Source organism: Rhinolophus sinicus, chromosome 12, assembly GCF_057876585.1.
Source record: "Rhinolophus sinicus isolate RSI-liver-muscle chromosome 12, RSI-T2T, whole genome shotgun sequence".
In the NCBI taxonomy this organism is placed as follows: domain Eukaryota; kingdom Metazoa; phylum Chordata; class Mammalia; order Chiroptera; family Rhinolophidae; genus Rhinolophus; species Rhinolophus sinicus.
This window is the reverse complement of record NC_142512.1, coordinates 49,564,558-49,583,694: the sequence shown is the minus strand read 5'-3', so window position 1 is coordinate 49,583,694 and position 19,137 is coordinate 49,564,558.

The window sequence follows — 19,137 nt, the reverse complement described above, 5'->3', positions numbered from 1 at the left end:
GAGAGAGAGAGAGAGAATTTCTATATATGCTACACCAAAAATGCCATAAACTGGGTGGCTTATAGAAAACGGAAATATTTTCTTTCTCACAGTCCTGAAGGCTGGAATTTGTAGATTAGGGTGCCGGCATGGTTGGGGTCTGGTGAGAGCTTTCTTTCTGGTTTACACAGAGAGGTCTTTTCGCGGTGTCCTCATATACTGGAAGGAGCAGGTAAACGCTCTGGGATCTTTTTAATAAGGCACTAATCCTATCTTGAGGGCTCCACCGCTGTGACCTAATGCCCTCCCAAAGGCCCTACCTCTTAGTACCATCACCTTGGGGGTTAAGATTTCCAGGTATGAATTCTGGGGGACACAAGCATTCCGACCATAGCACCTCTCATCTTAAGATTTCTAACCCAGGTAGAAAAAGACCAGAAGCAAAAAAGACATATTTTTCAACCCCTTAGGCATATTAATAATCTTGGGAGAGAGTACAAATTAGTATAATAAGGAAGTGACATTGTTAAAGCGACAGCTCTCTTAAAAGTGTGAATATTGCTAAGTGGCAGGACTTTTGCTTCTACTGGTCTGAAGAGAGGCAAATGCTTAATACAGATAACAGTCTTCTTGCTGGGTTGGGTATTTCTAAATGGAAAGACTTTTGCTCTGTTGAGTATCTTGATGTCTTTGGATATGTAAACATGGGCCTGGAAAGGAAAATGAGGTTATAAGCTCCAAGGTTAGGAAACATTTGGGCAGGCTTTTGCTTTCCTGGGTCTTGAAATTGAGTATGTACCCAATCTTATGCAGATCTCAAGGAGCAAAGAGGACTCAGCTTTATACAGGTAGTTTTTCAGGAAAATCATGGGTGTGTGTAGGACTCAAAACCAGCAGTAGGTCTGTGTTCCTCATGAGAACTTTTACGTCAAGATCTAGTACGGAACTCTCCGTTGCAAGGTTCAACTTCACACTGCAAAGATCTCATGAAGACAAAATTAAACAAACAAGAAACAAAAAAAACATAAAATGTACTTGATCCCACACTTTGCCTCTGGGATACACAGAAGAGTTCCAAAGCAAGAAAGCAACCTTTCAATGAATAGAAGACTCTGAAGAGGAGACAAGATACAAAGAAGACCACAGTGGCTCTTGCCAGACCTCCTGAAGTTGTCAGGCCAGCCAAGAATGTCTCTAGAGCAAGAATTGATTCTTGTGGTCCCTGGGAACCCCCTCAGTTCTTCAGAGCTGGGGGCTGCTCAGGCAGACGGCACAGCCCCGTTGTGGGGAGGGAGGGGGGAGGGGAAGTAGCTTACACTCCATCCTCAGGTGGGGCCACCGGGTAGCAGACATTGCACAGAAGACCAACCACAATTACTAGCTAGTCCCTCCTAACATTTATTACTTTGTGTACTCTCTATGTGATTATTCATATTTGCCCAGAAGCTGAAAAGCCAGAAATGACTAAAAGGTGGCACATGAATCCACTCTTTCAAAATCTATGAACCAGGTTGTTCCGAAAGCATTTCATCAACTTCACTTTTCTTCTCATGTGTTTCTGAGAGTTAGCAATCGCCAAATCCTGCAGGAGGCAGAGCTGGCCTCGACTGGACCCTACTTCAGAGGACTGAGAAACTCAGAAACCTCCCCTGTAGCCCTGTGTACCTAATTCTGGATTTCTCGCTGAGGTCATGCTTCCCAGCAAAACTTGGTGTTCTAGACTTTTCCAAAATCCTTCCTACTTCTTTACTCTGAATATCCCATTTCTGTTTATTCTTATAACCTTCTCTCTGCTGATGGGTGGCTACCATATACCTTTAATTTGTAAAAGGATTTTTGTCAGTCTTAGGTATTAATATCCATTTCCTTATAAAAATTTCCCAGGAAAAACACATCCTAACCACAAGGTTGGTTTAAAACTGAAGGACAAGATCTGGTGAAATTTTGGAGCAGAAGGAAGTTTGGGGGTCAGGAGGAAAAGTACGCCTTAGATGATGTTCAATAGTACTGGATCAGTGGACATCCATTCCACTAAACATGTTTGCCTCCCCGCCCGCCCCCGCCCCCCATGCCCCTACTCTCAGTAACTCTCTAAAGTCAATAACTTATATCCCCATACTTTTAAACCCAGAAAATGCAATGCTTCTATATTATAGAATGTTTCCCAGTGAACTTTGTTGTATGTGTAATTGAATATAAATAATAATTTTAAAAATTAATACTGTGTGAGAAGGTGTAGAATGCTTAAGTAATCATAACTATATCTTCATTAAACTACTACTTTTTAAAGCACATAATACAAAGCAAGTGTCCTTATTGGCAGTATACTTGTACACGCACAAAAAAAATGGAGTCAATTTTGTTTTCCTAAAAATAAATAGGTGGTACATAGATACATAGATACATAGATAGATGATTGATTGATAGATAGATAGATAGATAGATAGATAGATGGATAGATGGATAGATACATATATATATACATACATACATACATACATACATACATACATACATAATTCTCCCTGACTACCCAGCTGGCCATCATATAATTTCAATACTTAGAGACGAGAATAATGTGAATGTCCGTTTCACTACAGATATAAATGTCTCCTACTAGTCCTGTTGCTGTGACATTTGTCATAGGAAAACCGTTAATGAACAATATGCAGACACATAAATCAGAAACTGAAAGATGGGCTGCTTATTTTCTCTAAGGTTTTTTTGTAATTAAATTATCTATAGGATATATAGGATTATTTCACTTTCAAAAAGAATACTGTTGTTATTCTAACTCCCAAAGGACGTAATATTGGTAAAATATTAAAGTTATAATATTTTTCTTTATCTAAATATTGTTATCGTTAATAATGACCATTGCTTACTACTATTCAGAAATCCAGTTTGACTGTGAGTGTATCTAATTTGCATTCTTTTATACTTAATGTTTCCCTTTTTCCATCAAAAGGAAGGATTGGATTGTTTACTCTCTAAATTTAGGTGTGGAAAATAATTGGGAAGAAAATATTTTTAAAACCTCAGGGAAACCAGTTTATATCTATAGTCACAGATATTTTCCCTCAGTTTGAAGTGAAGCTGTGCAGATCTAGTGTATACATGAAATTCCAAAAATTATTACTAGAAAAACCTATCATTTCTCTCTCCTACTGTATTCATTGACTGAAAGTAAATATTTGTTTATTCAGTAATTTATTTAAAGTCCACTAAAAAAAGGAACTTGGGTTTTAGAGCAAGTTTTTGATTTATTAAAAAACTCTCATCTGGCCACAAAGTTCTTTGTACCTACTTAAGTCCATTCCCAAAAAAGATGAAACATTAGTTTTGTTTTCGCCAGTCCACCCATTTAGGGAAACCTTAATGCAACCTAAACTAAAATGTTAAATCCTTAATTGTGAAACAGTATATACATTTCTACAACAGATCCTATTGTAGTAAGGTGTTGGTAATTGATACTGAGGACGCTCACTTTTGGTCCAGGTGAGGATTATAGATGCTGCTTTCCCCATCACTTTGCCACAAAGTCTCACATTTGTGCCTGAGAATAGAGACTCTTAACCCCTGAGTTCCATGGCAGTCCTAAAACCAGTAAGGGAAATGGTTTGTCTTCACGCTAAAATACTGAATGTTTATGGAGTGATCGATTTGATTCTTTATATCATAGAGAGACAAGTGGGGGTGGGGAGGTGGGAAGGAGGCACATAGGAAGGAGAGAGAGAGAGAAGAGAGACAGAAAGAGAGAGAGAAATAACATCAATCCACTTGAATCATTCAAAAAAAATAGTGACTGTCTCATGCATATGAAAACTGGTTTGCAAAATTGGAATTACAATATAATTGGTTTCTCTTCAAAGAGATGGATTTGACCATGGAACCTTAAGCTGCCATAGCAGTCCTATGAGCCTCAATGAAGGAAAGCTTTCTTGTCCTTATTTGGTTCTTATTTACGTTGTCTTTAGAACAGTGCGTCTCAGGCCTTAAGCTGCTTAGGGATGACTTGAAAATCTTAAGTGGCAGATTCTTACTTAGTAAGTTTGAGTTGGACCTGAGATTTTGCACTTTTAAAAAGCTCCCAGGAGATGCTGCAGCTCATGGCCCAGGGGTCACACCGTAAGGAGCGAGGCTGTAGGAGACCTAAGGGGCCTCTGGATAGAGGACGTATGGAAACACTGGCCCTCCCCCCTCATGGTGGATGTCTTTTTAGTTGAGCACTTCCCAGTACCCGTTCTTTATAAACAGACTTTCCTCTGACAACCACTGAGATCCTACAAAACAGGACAGAGAAGCCGACACCTTTGTTCCCCAGACTCACTGTCTTATGACAACGACCCTAGAGTCTTAGTCTTCATCTTCATGGGCTTCACGTTCTCCTGGAATCTGGCTTCCTGCGTGACTGCAGAGTCCTAAAGGATCATTTGACCTGTGCACAGAAGTAGAAGAGCCAGAATGGAACAGATGCTGCTTCATGGATCTGTCTGGGTGTAGAAAGACACCCACTCAGTTAAACACTGGGCGCCTTAGTTCTACTTTTTCTCAATTGCAATTAAACTAGATATGTCTACAGACAACAAACTTTGAATACGGCAAACTACCACACGGGGCGATCAGTCAATGGCAATAACGATTTCTCTATATATTAATTACATCAACCTACACTTAAAACCACATGCCAAAACTTGTGTTTTAGAAGAGTGGAAACCTTTCTCAATTTGCCAGCAGGAAATGGGCCTTTGGAGGAAATTTCCATGATCAAATCCTGGAGAGGATAACTACAGAGGGCCCTCCCTCACTCAAAGATACTCTCCTACCCTGTCCCCTCTCAAAAGGGTTTACAAACTGCCCCCCGAATACGCTGTGTGTTCTGTTCCCAAACATGAATTCCTATTATGGGTTTAACAAGCCAGCCAAATACACAATATCACCTAAGAGCTCTTCACTACGAACGACCCAAGTTGTTAGACTTCTACCATAACTTGTTTCTCTCCTCTCCATTTTGTCTTAAGGCCCCCCTCATCCCCCCGCAGTCACAACTCCTCCCCAAACTTCAAGAATCTCTAAGTCAAGGTTTGGCATCGTGCTCTGCGGAATACCAATATCCTCAATTGTAGAACTGAATCATTTTGCCAGTCAACATTCCCTTCCCATGCTACCTAATGGCGACAAATGGCCTGTGGGATGTCTGTGTCTTGTTGACCTGGCTCCATAGAAGTCTGACGGAATTCTGTGGGAAGGTAGTGGAGGGAGTCGGAAGGCTGATTAAGCCATCGCTTACATTGATTTAGTAGTCAGCAGCTTAAACTGATGCTTTATCAACTCTTACGTTCAAACCCTGGCTGGAAACTGAGTTATTCATCAAGAAGGATTAGAAAATGCAAAGGGTCCATAAATTTCACAGACTGATTCTTGTTATCTCCAGAGATTTTCCTGTCACTTAAAAATAATGTCTGGGGTACAATTTGCATCTAAAATGGCCTTGGAAAGAGGCAAAAGGCCAACACTTGAAACTAATGAATCCTCAGGTTACAGAGAAATGCGCCCAGCCAAACACAGCAAACCACATCCCACCATGTTCCAGTCGGACCTAACCCGAATCAGGAGCAAACTTGCTAGTGGACGGTAGCTTCTTTCTTCCAAGAGCAATGCTGTTTTTTCCCCCCACAAAATTCACCTCGAGTAGAAGTCAGCGTGGCGTAAGGAAAACAGAGCAACAGGGAGGCATATCAACGAAACGTGGGTTCTAATTTCAGGGAGGCCACCAAATGACTCTGTGCTTGTACACAAGTCACATTCTCTCCTTGGTCTTCCATTTCACTATTTATAAACCTGAATTTAAGTATCCAATGTCCTCTCTGTACTGTTACTGGACAAGTTCTTTCCTTACAGTTTCAAGGCTGTGAAAGTCCATGATTTTACCAATAAATGACTGCTAGTGATTTTTCTAATGAACAAAAATGGTCAATCTCCCTTCCCACAGGGTAGGAAAATGGGTATTCAATGTTTTTAAGCTCTTAAAGATATGTTCTGTAGAATGGTTCATGTCTTCCTTATTCCCACCACAGGTTATTCGAAGTCTATCTCTAGTGTGACATCACATCATCCAACATGTGTGCGTGTGTATGTATACAATTGTCTAGATACACTTCTCTAAGCTGTACTTCTAAAAGAGAAAAGATGTGTTCCACTCGCCTGAAATTATTATTTGGATAATATTGTTATAGGTTCATGCTATAGTCTGAGTCCCAAGGTTGACCAAACAAAAGTGTTTTCTTTTGCTTGAGGATTCTGACGAGGGTTCATTTAGAGATGAGAAATGTTGCTGCCTAGATGGATTTTCAATTTTTGAATAGGCAAAATAATTCAATTGAATCTGGCATGTGCAATAGCCTAATATCTTTGAAGGATACATTTTTCCCCCTTTTTTACATATAGTACTTTAAGAACCAGAAGGGTGCTTCTTAAAAGTAACATTGTCTAAGTTATAATATGTACGCATATACTGATTCCAGTAACTTAATTTTCATTCAGAGTCGTTCTCCTTAGGGAAACCTAGACAGGTGTCAAATCTGATCATATAAAAACCCAATGGATTACAGAAAATGTATATGTCATAGAAATCCTCTTGTGGGTCGTTTGTAAGACAAGATACATTATCAGGCATTTCCAAGTCACAAATAAAAGATACCCAGGATAAGGGTACAAGTATTTTTAAGGAGTCAAGGAAAAGCAAAGAAGCTGAGAAATATTTTCTACAACAAAATAGTTATTGAAACACATTGTGTCTTAGTCCCTCCTTATCTAGTAAGTACCCCCCACATTGTAAACACCAACAATGAGACCTTAAGTAAAATTAATAATGTATGACCATTTTGCATTTTTCCAAAGTCGTCACCTTTGACCTTTTTGCCTCACCTAATTTAAATCATCTACCCTTATCAACTTTCCCACTAGAAAGTTGTGACAATCAGAGCTTATAGACTATTGAGTTCCTGTCATCACCCATTTGCTTTATCATTGCCTGTACTTGCTTGTAGAGTGCCACATTATTGTCTGCTAAAATTTAGTTGGAGTTTTGATACATAGTGTCGACAAACATCACTTTATGTGAGTGACCAACCAGTAGTCAGAGCTCTACTGTGTTCTCAGGGGTTGAATTCTCAAGTGGTCCAGTAAGTGGGTACGTATGTTAGAGATACTAATTCTCTAGCCAGAAGGTTGCAATAGCTGTTCTTGTAGAGAGAAGCCATGTTTCTCTCTGAATTTTCCATTTGCCATAATAAGGAATGATTTCTGATTGTTTCAAATAAAGACCTGACAACGTCCACTTCAGTAAACACAGCAAGTTTGAAATCCCTTTTTGTCTGCCCTTAAACATTGTTAAAGTACAGTATGAGTGCAAACTCTCTTTGGATGCAAATAATTTTTGAGTTAAGCCTGTTGGAAGTTTTCAGTGATCCAGCCAGAGGCTATTCATTTAGAGAGAAGCTTGACACTTTAGGGTTCAAAGCAGTGGTCTAATTCTTCTTATTCTAGAACTATCTCTGGTGTCTAGTATGTTCAAGGGTCAAAAAAGGCTAATTGGAGAAATTAGACTGTGATTTGGGGACAAGACTAGAGGAAACCTCTAAGTTGTTTTGGATGGCTGTAGCAACAACGTCCCCGAGACAGTGTTTTCAGTTTTACTGGAAGAAAGAGTAATTCTAGTGATGAAAGTGTAAGGCAGATAAGAATGTAGAGTTAAAATTTCACAGTGCTTCCTTAAATTTCAAAGTGTAAACAGCCACTTAGTTCACCTACCTTCCTGTTATTCTAATATGTTATTCCAAGATAAGGGAAAGCTCTAAGGGCTGTCGTTTGAGGATTGGAAATATAAGGTTCTGAAACTCTCCTTATGCCGTTTAGTTTATGCTAGTTCCTTTGGAAATAAAGGCTTTCCAGATCTGCAAAATGTAAGCCCCCCCACCCCAAGTTAGAATCTGTATCTTAAAAGAACATGTCCAAAGCTCATCACAGATTCAGAATTTTCCCGTCTCAGTTGAAATTTCGCATGCTCTGTGTGTTCTCACTTTGGTTAGGGATTTCCTAAGCCCTTCTTCCTTGGTTCCCTAACTCTGCGTACAAATTTCCATTCTATTTTTATCACATTGCACCATAAGTATTTGTTTTGTGTGCTTTCAGTGAGAAACTACATTGACCGAGTTAGACATGTTTCCATAAATAGTCATTTATTTGTTCATCCATCAGGGATTTTTTTGGACCTTTTGCATCTTAGGTCTGGGAAATAAAGGTGATTAAACTATTAACAACAGAGTACAATATTACCTGTCCAATTATAGCCATGTATCAACAGTTTCTTAAATGAATAAAGGAAGGAAAAGAGAAATGAGTGAATGTATCCCTTGCCCCAAATCAGTACATGGACAGCTGTTTCCCCAGCATAACCATTAGAAGCCCTGGGACGTGGTCGATAATTACAAATATTCTTAAACGGTAATTAATAAATGAAGAATAAATTATTAAGAGACTTTCGAGGCACAGCCCTCTTTTTATTCTTACTTTTTCTTTCCTCCTTTTTCTTCTCTTCACCTTTTTTCTTCCTCATCGTCCTCATCATCCATACAATTTGTGTGGACATCATGTTCGATACCAGCCTCATATTATCAGCAATCACAGAGGACGACCCGTTTGTTCAATTAGCTTTTTGTTTTGTTTTGTTTTGTTTTAATCAAATGTATTGATGTCATTGTCCCTGCTTTCTGCTTTGATATGAAAAGGAAGTGTCTGGTTACCATTGTAAATTCCATTGGGTATTTGATCACTAACACATAACACTGAACATTCTCTCTCTGACCATTTCTCGGCTCTAAAGCAGATCATTAAATTGCTCCCAGGCAGAAAGAACGTGGACCAGAACAGCAGGGCACTTTTGTAATAAGACCTTGTAAATTGAAAGCCCTGGATACCTTTCCCACTGTGAGACCCCGCTGAGACTGGTTCCTTTTAACATTGCATTAATAGGCTCTTCAGACCCAGTTAATTAAAGACAGTATATCTCGACAGACTCTCATTGCTTCCAAGGATCATAGGCATGGCAACTCTTAAAAACCAGTTCTTTTCCTTAAGGTATGTTTACTCTATTGCAGCTTCCGTTGGTCATCATACGGTTTAGTGCGTTTGCCCAAGTCTTCTGAAACTCAGTTTCCCTCTTATGCATAGGACCGTGGATCTGGAATGGCCTATGTTAATAATTCCACCCTGTGCCCAAATTTATACATGTTTTTCACAACTGAGTCAGATGCGAGGGCCATCTAGCTGTGATTAACCAAGTCCATTTGTTAAATTCCTGCTAGTTAAAGGAAAGGCTTATAATTGCAAATATCATGGCCATACAGTTACAAACTGGGGGCCTGCTGGGAAACGCAGACCTTCGTGTTGAGGTGTCATTAAAACCTCCAAGTCAGTGGAGGTAGTTAATCACTCAATTAGACTCTCATTATCATCTTCCCTGCATCAAAAAGGCTTCCCGCAGTCAAGGCGGGGTTGTAACCAGTCACTTTGACAGGTGATCTCCTCCTCAGATACAATGGCTACAATGGACCTTGGAGGAGCTATCAGCATGACGTGGCCTGTATCTAAACTGAAGCAGGCGCCCAGGGAGTTTCGACAGCCCTAACTGAGGAGATCAAAGGCGGGGAAACAGCTGATCCCAGACTGGCTGGTGTCAGCCTGGTGTTTCCTCTGTCAAAGGCAGATGGAGAGCCAACTTATTGATTGCTGGCCTCAATATTCGGCCTGGAATAAAAAGCCTGGCCTGGGGGAATATTCAGGAGGAACGTCTGACTTTGGAGGCTTAGATGTTAAGAATTGGCGAGCCTTCCCTCCAGAAAATCTGGCCTGCTTGAGGATATCAAGGGTAAATTTGTCCTTCTTCCAACAGACAATGCCATGCAAATAAGAGAAAACCAGCAGTAGGTACAGTTTAAGACACGGCCCTGATCCATTTAAATGTTTTTCAAATGCAGAGTTGGTCTTCTTGGGGTGAGACTGTTCACTGGGGAAGCCAGTAAGCAACTGAGGATTTAACGAATAAGCACGATGCAGAACATGTAACGAGTAACACTTCCAAAATAATGGAAGCGTGTGAAAACAGGGGTGCATATATTGACCTGACATAACATTCTTACCTTCTTCCAAAAGTTAAATGCACCAAAGTTTATAACTTAATGCATGGAGCATGGAAAGTCCCCAAGGGCACAGAAAGATTTCTGGATATTCAGAATAGAATTTGTCAAGTTGGTCTTTATTCAATATTAATTTTAGTAAGTCAAGTAAAAATATCACCTACTGCTACTGTCTTTAAAATCATTTCTCTTAAGGGCTCATAATACTTACTCATCCATTCAAAATTGGTTTCCCGACATGAGCCAAATGTCCAACCCTATAGTAATTAAATCACATTAGTCATCAATGAATTTCATAATTTTACTTTTTACTAGGAGACTAGGAAAGCATTTTCTCCACTATTTAGAGTCCCTTTCCTTCGAATTTAAGTCCATAATAGACTGTCTTGCTTAAAAGGCTGAGTTGACTTTATTTTACTTATTCTGCCCTTTTGAAAAATGTTGGGTTTTTTTTTCAAGTGTTCTTTAACAGTTATAAATTTTTTCAAGCTAAAAATTCTTTTAAAATATCTGTCAAACCAAGCACTCAAGGGCTTTTTGTGTGTGTGTTTTGCAAAATAACTTGTTAAGAGTTCTATTGGCAATAAATTTGAGAAATGCTAATCTATTTTTAATAAACTTTTAATTTAGAATATCTTTAGATTTACAGAAAAATTGTAAAGATAGCAGAGTTCCCGTATATTCATATTGTTTACAATTTTTATTAACATCTTACATTAGTATTGCGTATTTGTCACAATTGAGCAGTATTGATAGATTATTATTAACAAAAGCCCATACTTTATTCATATTTCCTCACCTTTTATTAATGTCCTTTTTGTTCCATGACTCCATCCAATATACTGTGCTACATACATTTAGTTTTCATGATTTCTTAGACTACTTTTGGTTATGGCAATTTCTCAGACTTTCCTTGTTTTTGATGAACTTAATGGTTTTGAGAAATACAGGTCAGCATTTTGTAGTATGTTCCTCCACTGGTATTTCTCTAAAGCTTTTTTGTTTGTTTGTTTTTTGTTGTTTTATGTGTGTGTGTGTGTGTGTGTGTGTGTGTGTGTGTGTGTGTGTGATTCAGACTAGGGTTATAGAATTTTGGCAGGATGTCTATGGATGTAAAGTAGAATTTGCATCCCATCATTTCAAGTTATACTCTGTCAATGTGATGTATCACTATTGATATTAATCTTGATCTTTCAGGTGAGATAGTGTTTGTCACGTTTCTTCATGGTAGTTCCTCTTCTCGCCTTTTTCATACTCTTCGGAAGAAGTCAGTATAGCTAGCCCACACTTAAGGAGTGGGAGCCATTCTCCACTTCCCTGAGGGCAGAATCGCTATGTAAATTATTTGGAATTCTTCTGCATGGGAGATTTGGCTAGTCTGCACTTATTTATGCATTAAATTATCTACTTCTATCAGTATGCACTCATGGGTATTTCTTTTGTATTCTGTTATATTATCCAATGCCATCAACTGTTATGAGTGTTTAAGAACAGTCATTTTTGCCATTAATCTTTCAACTTTAACTCATTTCTAAAGTTAGTTAGAGCAGTACTTTTTCCTTCTATCGCCTTGCGTAAAACCTTACGTTTCATAGATTTATAATGGTTTGGCTACATCCTCAACTCCCCCAGTCTCCTAAATGATTTGTGAAGGACCATTCTTTGTGCTGAAAAGTTCTGTGGGTTTTGACAAATGCTTAGTGTCCTGTATCCATTATTATACAGAGTAGTTTCACTGCCCTAAAAAGTCCTCTGTGCTTCACCTCCCACACCCACCCCTTGGCAACTACTGATCTGTTTATTGTCTTTCTAGTTTTGTCATTTCCAGAATGTCATATAAATGGAAACATACAATGTGTAGCCTTTACAGGCTGGCTTTCTTCCTCTTAGCGATATGCATTTAAAAGTCAATTGTGTCCCTGGATAGCGTGATAGCCCATCCCTTCCATTACTGAATAGTGCTCCCTTTTATGGGGGTACCACAGTTTACCCATGCACTCATGGAAGGGTCGCTTCCACTTTTTTACAATTGTGAAGAAATCGTCTATAAACAAGCATGTGTTTGTTTTGTGTTAAGCTTTGAGTGAGTTGGGTAATTACCTAGGAGCACGATTGCAAGACTGTAGGTTAAGACGGTGTTTAATTTCATGGGAAACTGTCAAGTTGCCTTGTTGCAAAGTGGCTGTACCATTTTGCATCTCAACCAGCAATAAATGAGAGCTTCTGTCATTCTGCATCCTCATCAGCAGCGGTATCATTGTGTTTTTGGATTTTTGCTACTCTAATATGTGTGTAATGGCATCTCATTGTTATTTTAATTCGCATTTCCCCAAAGACAAATGATGCCGGATATATTCTCATATTGTTATTTTCCACCTGTATATATCTTTGGTAAAGTGTCTGTTCAGATCTTTGGCCAGCTTTTAAATTGGGTTGTTTATTTTCTCATTGTTGAGGTTAAGAGTCCTTTGTATATTTGGGATATGCGTCCTTTATCAGATATGTGTTTTGCAAATACAAGTCTGTCTGTAGTTTATCTTCATTCTCGTAATAGGGTATTTCACAGAGCAGAAGTTTTTAACTTAAATAAAATCCAAGTTATCAATTTGTTTTCATGGATTCATTTGTTTTAATTGGATGCTAAGAATTGTAAAGAATATGAACCTGTGAAAAAATGTTTCTCCCCCATAAAATCTTAACTTTTAGTTGGAACAAAAAAGCAGACACTCTGTATATATTGTTTTAGTGACACTTGAATAGATTGTAACTAAGTAGATTTTTAAAAAATGCATAAAAATGACATTTCAACTATTCTATAGAAATTATTTTCAATCATCCATTCATTTTTTCAATGTATAGCTCCCCCTGACCTGGTCTTCCCTCTGTACTCTCCTTTCAAGATCGTCTTTGAAAAGTAATCTTTGACACATTTTTAATGTGCTTTTCTAACCATCTATCAAACACAAAAGAAAGTAGAACAGTATCTTGTAAGGCTGGGAGACCTAAATAATATAAACAAAACACCTAGTACACATCCTGAAAATCTAACAAGCAATTGCTAAACATTGTCATCGTCAACAATAATAATTATTAGTAAAAAGTAAATTATAAAAACTACATAAAATGCCTGCACTGTATCTCTGTGTGTATTTGGTCCTGGAAAGCAGGTTTAATATAAGCCCGTAGGAAGAGGCACCAGCATCGCATATGAAAGCATATGCACCAAGATGCCGTGGCTGGGGGCAAAGGGTTCTGATGTCGGCTGCCCTGGCCTATGGCCTGTATCTTCTATTTAGAAGGGTAACAGTGAACAAACTGATCACATTTTCCTCATCTGTAAAATAGGGGATAATAGTACTGTCCCCTTATGGCACTGTTAGAGGATTAAATTAGTCAATACATATAACCCTTAGAAGAATGGCTGTCAAGGAATGAAAGCTGCATCACTATTTGCTAGCAGCATGTTTGTCTCAGCGTGCCATTCACATAGCCTACAGCATCTTCCTATAATCATCATTCGGTAGTAGCTGTAGCATTAGAATAGACGAACCCTTTACCTTTACAAGTCATAAGACACTCCAATAGTTGCTACAGAGAGTGATTTTTCTTCTGTCCCACGAACTGTAAGGAAGTGCGGTAGGAACACTGATCTTGCTTTTCACCAGGACTCCCTGCTGGGCTGCACAGGTGGGGGCAGCTGCTGAGGCAGTGATGGATGACAAATGACTTGATGCTGCAATGCATCATGAGAGCCGGGCTACACTGGTGACATGTCACCGTCATACATCATCAGCATACTACCCGGCAGCGGCAGCAGCCTAGAAACCACCCTGTCCCATAAATTTTAATACAGCCAAATCAGAGAGCTGTAATGTTCTTTTCTTCTAAATTAAAGATTGACACTCAAGAAAGGAGGGACAGAAGAGTCTTTCATAGGACACAGTGGCTTTCCAGAGACCCCGAAGGCATATATGGACAGATAGGCGTGGTCCTCAGGACGGCACAGTGAAGTAAGGAAGTCAGGGGCTAGGTTGGGCTCCACTAGGCTGTCCCAATGCGTGCCCTGGCACAGGGTCTCTGTGACAGAGATGTCCTGTATTCATCTATAAAAAATGGTCTGAGGCGGTGGGTCACTCTGGTAGTCACTATTTGTCTGTAATTAGCTGATGAGAGTACATTACGGTTTGCTGTAATTTGCCAAGGGTGCTGAGGAGTTTTTATCTAAGGACAGAATAATGGCTGAGGAAGTAGGAACACAGACCACAGGCAACTCTTTTGATGACAAAGGGAATGGAGAAATGGAACAGTAACTGGAGGTGGATATGGGGCTTGGGAATTCCTTTTAAAGATTGGTAATATTCAGTGATATTCAAGTGCTAATGGAAATGAACCATTAGAATGGCAGCAGTGGTTCAAGCATGAGAGAAAGGGGAGGGTTCCAGGAATGAATCCTAAGAGGGTTTGGGGGACATAGATCCAGAGTATGTAAATGACCCTAAGTAAAAGCAAGAAAGTTTATATATTTTAAAGGGAAAGAAAGCACAGCATCTGGTAGAGATGCAGACAGATTGGTAGATGTGGTTGTAGTAAGATAAGGTCATTCTTACTGGACTGGTTCCATTTTCTCTACGAATTATGAATCGAGTCTTCATCTGAGAGTGAGGAGTGAATGTGCTGAAGGTTTTAGGAGAGACACAGTAGAGAAATGTCATCTTTAACAAGCGAAATGATATAAAAATGCTAAAATAGTATATTTCTAGATTGGGGCTAGTTTGTGATCATGAATTTGTGACCTGTGTAACTTCAAGGAGTGGTAAGTGGTGGATTTGGGTTAACTAGGGTTAGGAGTCGCTGGGCATATTTAAGAATATATGCAAGGGATTGTTTATGGTATTAGATCATGGGACATGGGTTGGTTAAGAAGAGAAATGAAGACTTGGATGCAAAGAGATTTTGATGGATAATGAACATGTAATGCTATAGATGGATTGGAGGTATTGATAAATCAGTCAGTGCTGGAGTGGGAGAACCAGAGTAAGTGAACTGGAAAGTTAATAGTTGATAGATGGTCAAAATCAACAGTGTTTGAAATTAAGACTTTAGAATTACACCGATATAGAATTACACATATAGTTATCGGTGTCCATAGAGCCTTGGGTATGCCATGCAAGTGACGATCATGTAAGTTAGATGAGTGAAGAAATACTGTAGAATCTAAAGAAGGGAGAGAACAGATAAACTGCTGGGTGACCCATCTGTATGGATATCAAGGTTGTCAAGAATGGTAATAGGCACAGAGGTGAAAGACAATGACCCATGTGCCAAAGATCTGCTTTCCAGGCTCTTCTCCTGGATTCAGCGTTCCCCCCACCCAAGGCCTGGGATGGCTCCACAGAGGTGTCGGTTCAACCCCACATTTGAATAGAGAATCAGAAAATGTCTCAAAGGGGAAAAACAGGAACTGGGTCTCAGGTGGTTCCTCTTCTGGGGTATTACACCTGGATGATGCTTATAAACCATTCCAACGTATGGAGACCCCTAGGCTCAGGGCCCAGGGTAGGAGTCTCAGTTTTCTGGGCCACAAGGTAGTACTGACCCTATAGAAAAAAGAGATCATAATATGGTGTAGCCAGTATTATTTCTCCCGTGATTCATTTTTATGAAAACGGTACAGGATTGATAAATTTTAAAATATAATTACTTGAATGCTTGTGACTTTTGTTGTGTTCTGTTTTTCCCCGGACTGACCGGAGTAAATATACCTGAGAAACAATTTTTTTCTTGCTAAGGAACATCGGCATGTTTTTCCTTCAGATGGAGGAAAATATCTATATTCTTAATATATGCTTTAGACCCCTACCCTGCACAGTTCTTTCTATTGTCAGTTACATGTTTTCCTGATTCATATCTATGTACAAAATAAATAAAGAACAATAGACTCAGTGCTGTTATATAATTTATGTAAATGATATCATAAAGCAGCAGTAAGATAAATGCTCTAACATCCTGAAATGTGGGTGAGTCTATTGCTTGGTTTATAGAAATGTCGCCCTTCCAAGTTGTGTAAGAGACACTGATGTAAATGAGAGACAGAGCGAGAAAGACAAAGAGAATTAGAGAGAGACCCAGAGAGACAAAGACAGACAGAGATGAAGATGCAGTTTCATTAGAAAAAAATGCCTAAAATATTAGAAGAAACCCGTATGCTATCAATGCTATCCCAAACATCTCTTGTCTAATGTGAAAAATGTGAATATATCCAGTAACTGGATGGAAAAAGCTCTCTGCGGCCATGTTTTTTTTTTTTTTTTTTTTTTTAAAACTCTGAGGCTGTACCTGTGTGGTTTCATTGAAGAGTTTCTTTAGCCGACGATGTTGGAAATTCAGCGAAAAGGCGCCAAGGGTTTCTTAGAAAAGTATTTCATGGTACAGTATCAAGGGACAGCATTTATTTTGGATATGCTTCCATAGGGGAATTGAGATGCTGTAGGGTAGTTTTGTTATTTTTCTCCATGTAATATTAATGGTCCTAAATTAATTATAAACCAAAAATTAACATGCTACCAAAAGTTAAACGGAAATGCCTTAGTGTTTCTCTTCTTCTTTTCAAAATTCTAGAGGACTTGGCTCTGAAAAAACCTTGCTCCCACATATCAAAGGATCCAGTGTGTTACTCACCCGAATGTGTGTTTTTTTTCCTTTTTCTTTCCTTTCTCTGTTCAATCTCTCTTAAAGAAACACAGCAAAAAGTGAACAAGCTGGATTCAAACATCTACAAAATAAATTGATCGACAAATGATGTTCAGAGAATTGAGCTAGTATTTGAGGTGTAAGAAAATAAGGCTACCCACTTTGAGCCCTCTCACGAGAAGAGAATTAAAATATGAAAGTCTTCTCCTCTATTCAAGGTACCTTCCATCACAGAGTGGAAAGTAGAAATGTCTTCTTCTTGGTCTCCATTCATTGCACTTTTACACACTCATGTATGTTCCAAGGAGAGTGATAGTCTTGAAACAGGGCCCATTGGACATTTCACACAGTCAACCAGCAGTTATTAGCCCTACTAGGTAGAAAAAAGGAAAAGGACAGAGGATGTCTAGAGAGAGAATAATCCTCAAATTGTTTCCATTGGGTCTTTGGAGGGCTTTATTTTAATGTGAGGGCAGTGACACAATATGTAGAATTTTTCAGTTCTTAAAATAATCTCGTGATTCCTGTAATTGAGTTGAAGGAGGAAAAGTCACTTTCTCACTTGGCCTTCATGCTTCGCTGTTCTCTCCTGATTTCTATAGAAGGAATCACTGGTATCACTTCTGAGACTGATTGTTGCAAACCACCGACCTGAAGAAAAGAAGCCTGTTGTAAATCTTGCTCCTTCATAGTTTCCCTAAGGCAAGAGATACTTATTTTGGCATTTGAAATTTTATCTACTTGCTAGTCTAACCTTAAGTAAATATCTCATTGGCTTCCACAAAGTGCATACTTAGCTGAACCAGTGAAAATGTTGGTATGAATCTAAAAGTGACATGCTCATGGATAATCTTTATAATAATTCATTCCCAGAGAAATAAGAATCCCTTCAAAATTCTTATTTAAGGAGTGGGTCATGTACCTTGTACATACTAGTCTTTAAAACAAAAGTCATAGCAGGGCTGGCAAAGTCTGGGGAAAGTTCAGTCAAATAAAGAAAGAAATTGAGTAGTTCTCACGTGAGGAAAGACAATTAGATGTATTTAGTCTAGAAAGCAGGAGTCTGGAAGACAGTAATTGATTATAAACTCGAGAATGATGTCTGAGTGAGTGGAGATGAGAACTTTACTCTGTACTTGGACAGTTATTACATGTATGCTAACTATTGGTTCTCTTAGTAAAGAATGTGAGTTAAAAACTGTGAGTTAAAACTGTGAGTTATTCGTCTCTACGACCCTAGGGCCTAGCCCAGTACAGTTTATCTCTAATAACCATTGGAGATTTGGATCAAGCTAAGTGAATTAATTATTTAGTGGGCTAGTTGATGCCTCCAGGCACTTTGAAAATTTGGGACTTGCCAATGGTCAGGAAAGCTGTGAAGAAATTCGAATAATACATTCATATTTAGCATTTCTAGCAGTTTTATACTTAATTCTAATAATACTGTTTATTGAATATTTTGTTCTACATTCAGCTCATTTTACACTCTATCTCCCTGAATCCTTATAAATGAAAGAGAAAAGGTAATACTAAAGGAAACCTTACGCACATTTAATACATGAGGAAACTGAAACTCAGAGAAGTTGAGAAATGTATGCAGTCTCAGAGAGCAGGGGTTTCAATCCAGGTCAGTCTGCTTCCAAAGGCCAGGCATTTTCTTTCATGTCATATCATCCTGTCTACACCAATGGCCCTCATTACTTGACTAAGGATGCCTAGAACCATTGTATATTCCACCATGTTAATTTGAAATGGTCTTAATATGAAGCATTTGATGTTGGTTAGCTAAGGTAACCAGAATTCCAGCTTTGACAGTTTTATCACTACTATCATTATTATTTTAACGTTCTACTTGCAAATTATTCAATTAAGTCTAAATGTTTCAAAAATGGCAGTTCACAATGTCTAATGAGAAGATGGTGGTTTGTCCACAGAGACGAGTTCATTATTCTTTCCTGGAGCAGGAAGGAAGTTCCCTCAAGTCCAGAACCCCAATTGTCAGTCGAGCTGCACACACAGAGATAGCCATACGTCGCACTCTGTCATGTGTCTAGGATCCTCCAAAATGTTTCCAAAAGACTTCCGTCATTTTTGTCACATGTTCCTCCCACAACAATAAGATTCTCCTTGTAGTGATTCTTCACACCATGTTGCTGTGCATCAATCAGTTTCCTGCTCCAATGACAATAAATGTGGTGAAGCTTCTTTCTCTGTTTTTGAAATTGGAAAATGGAGACTCAGTGAGAGAAAAGCCCTTGTGGGGCTGTGTACC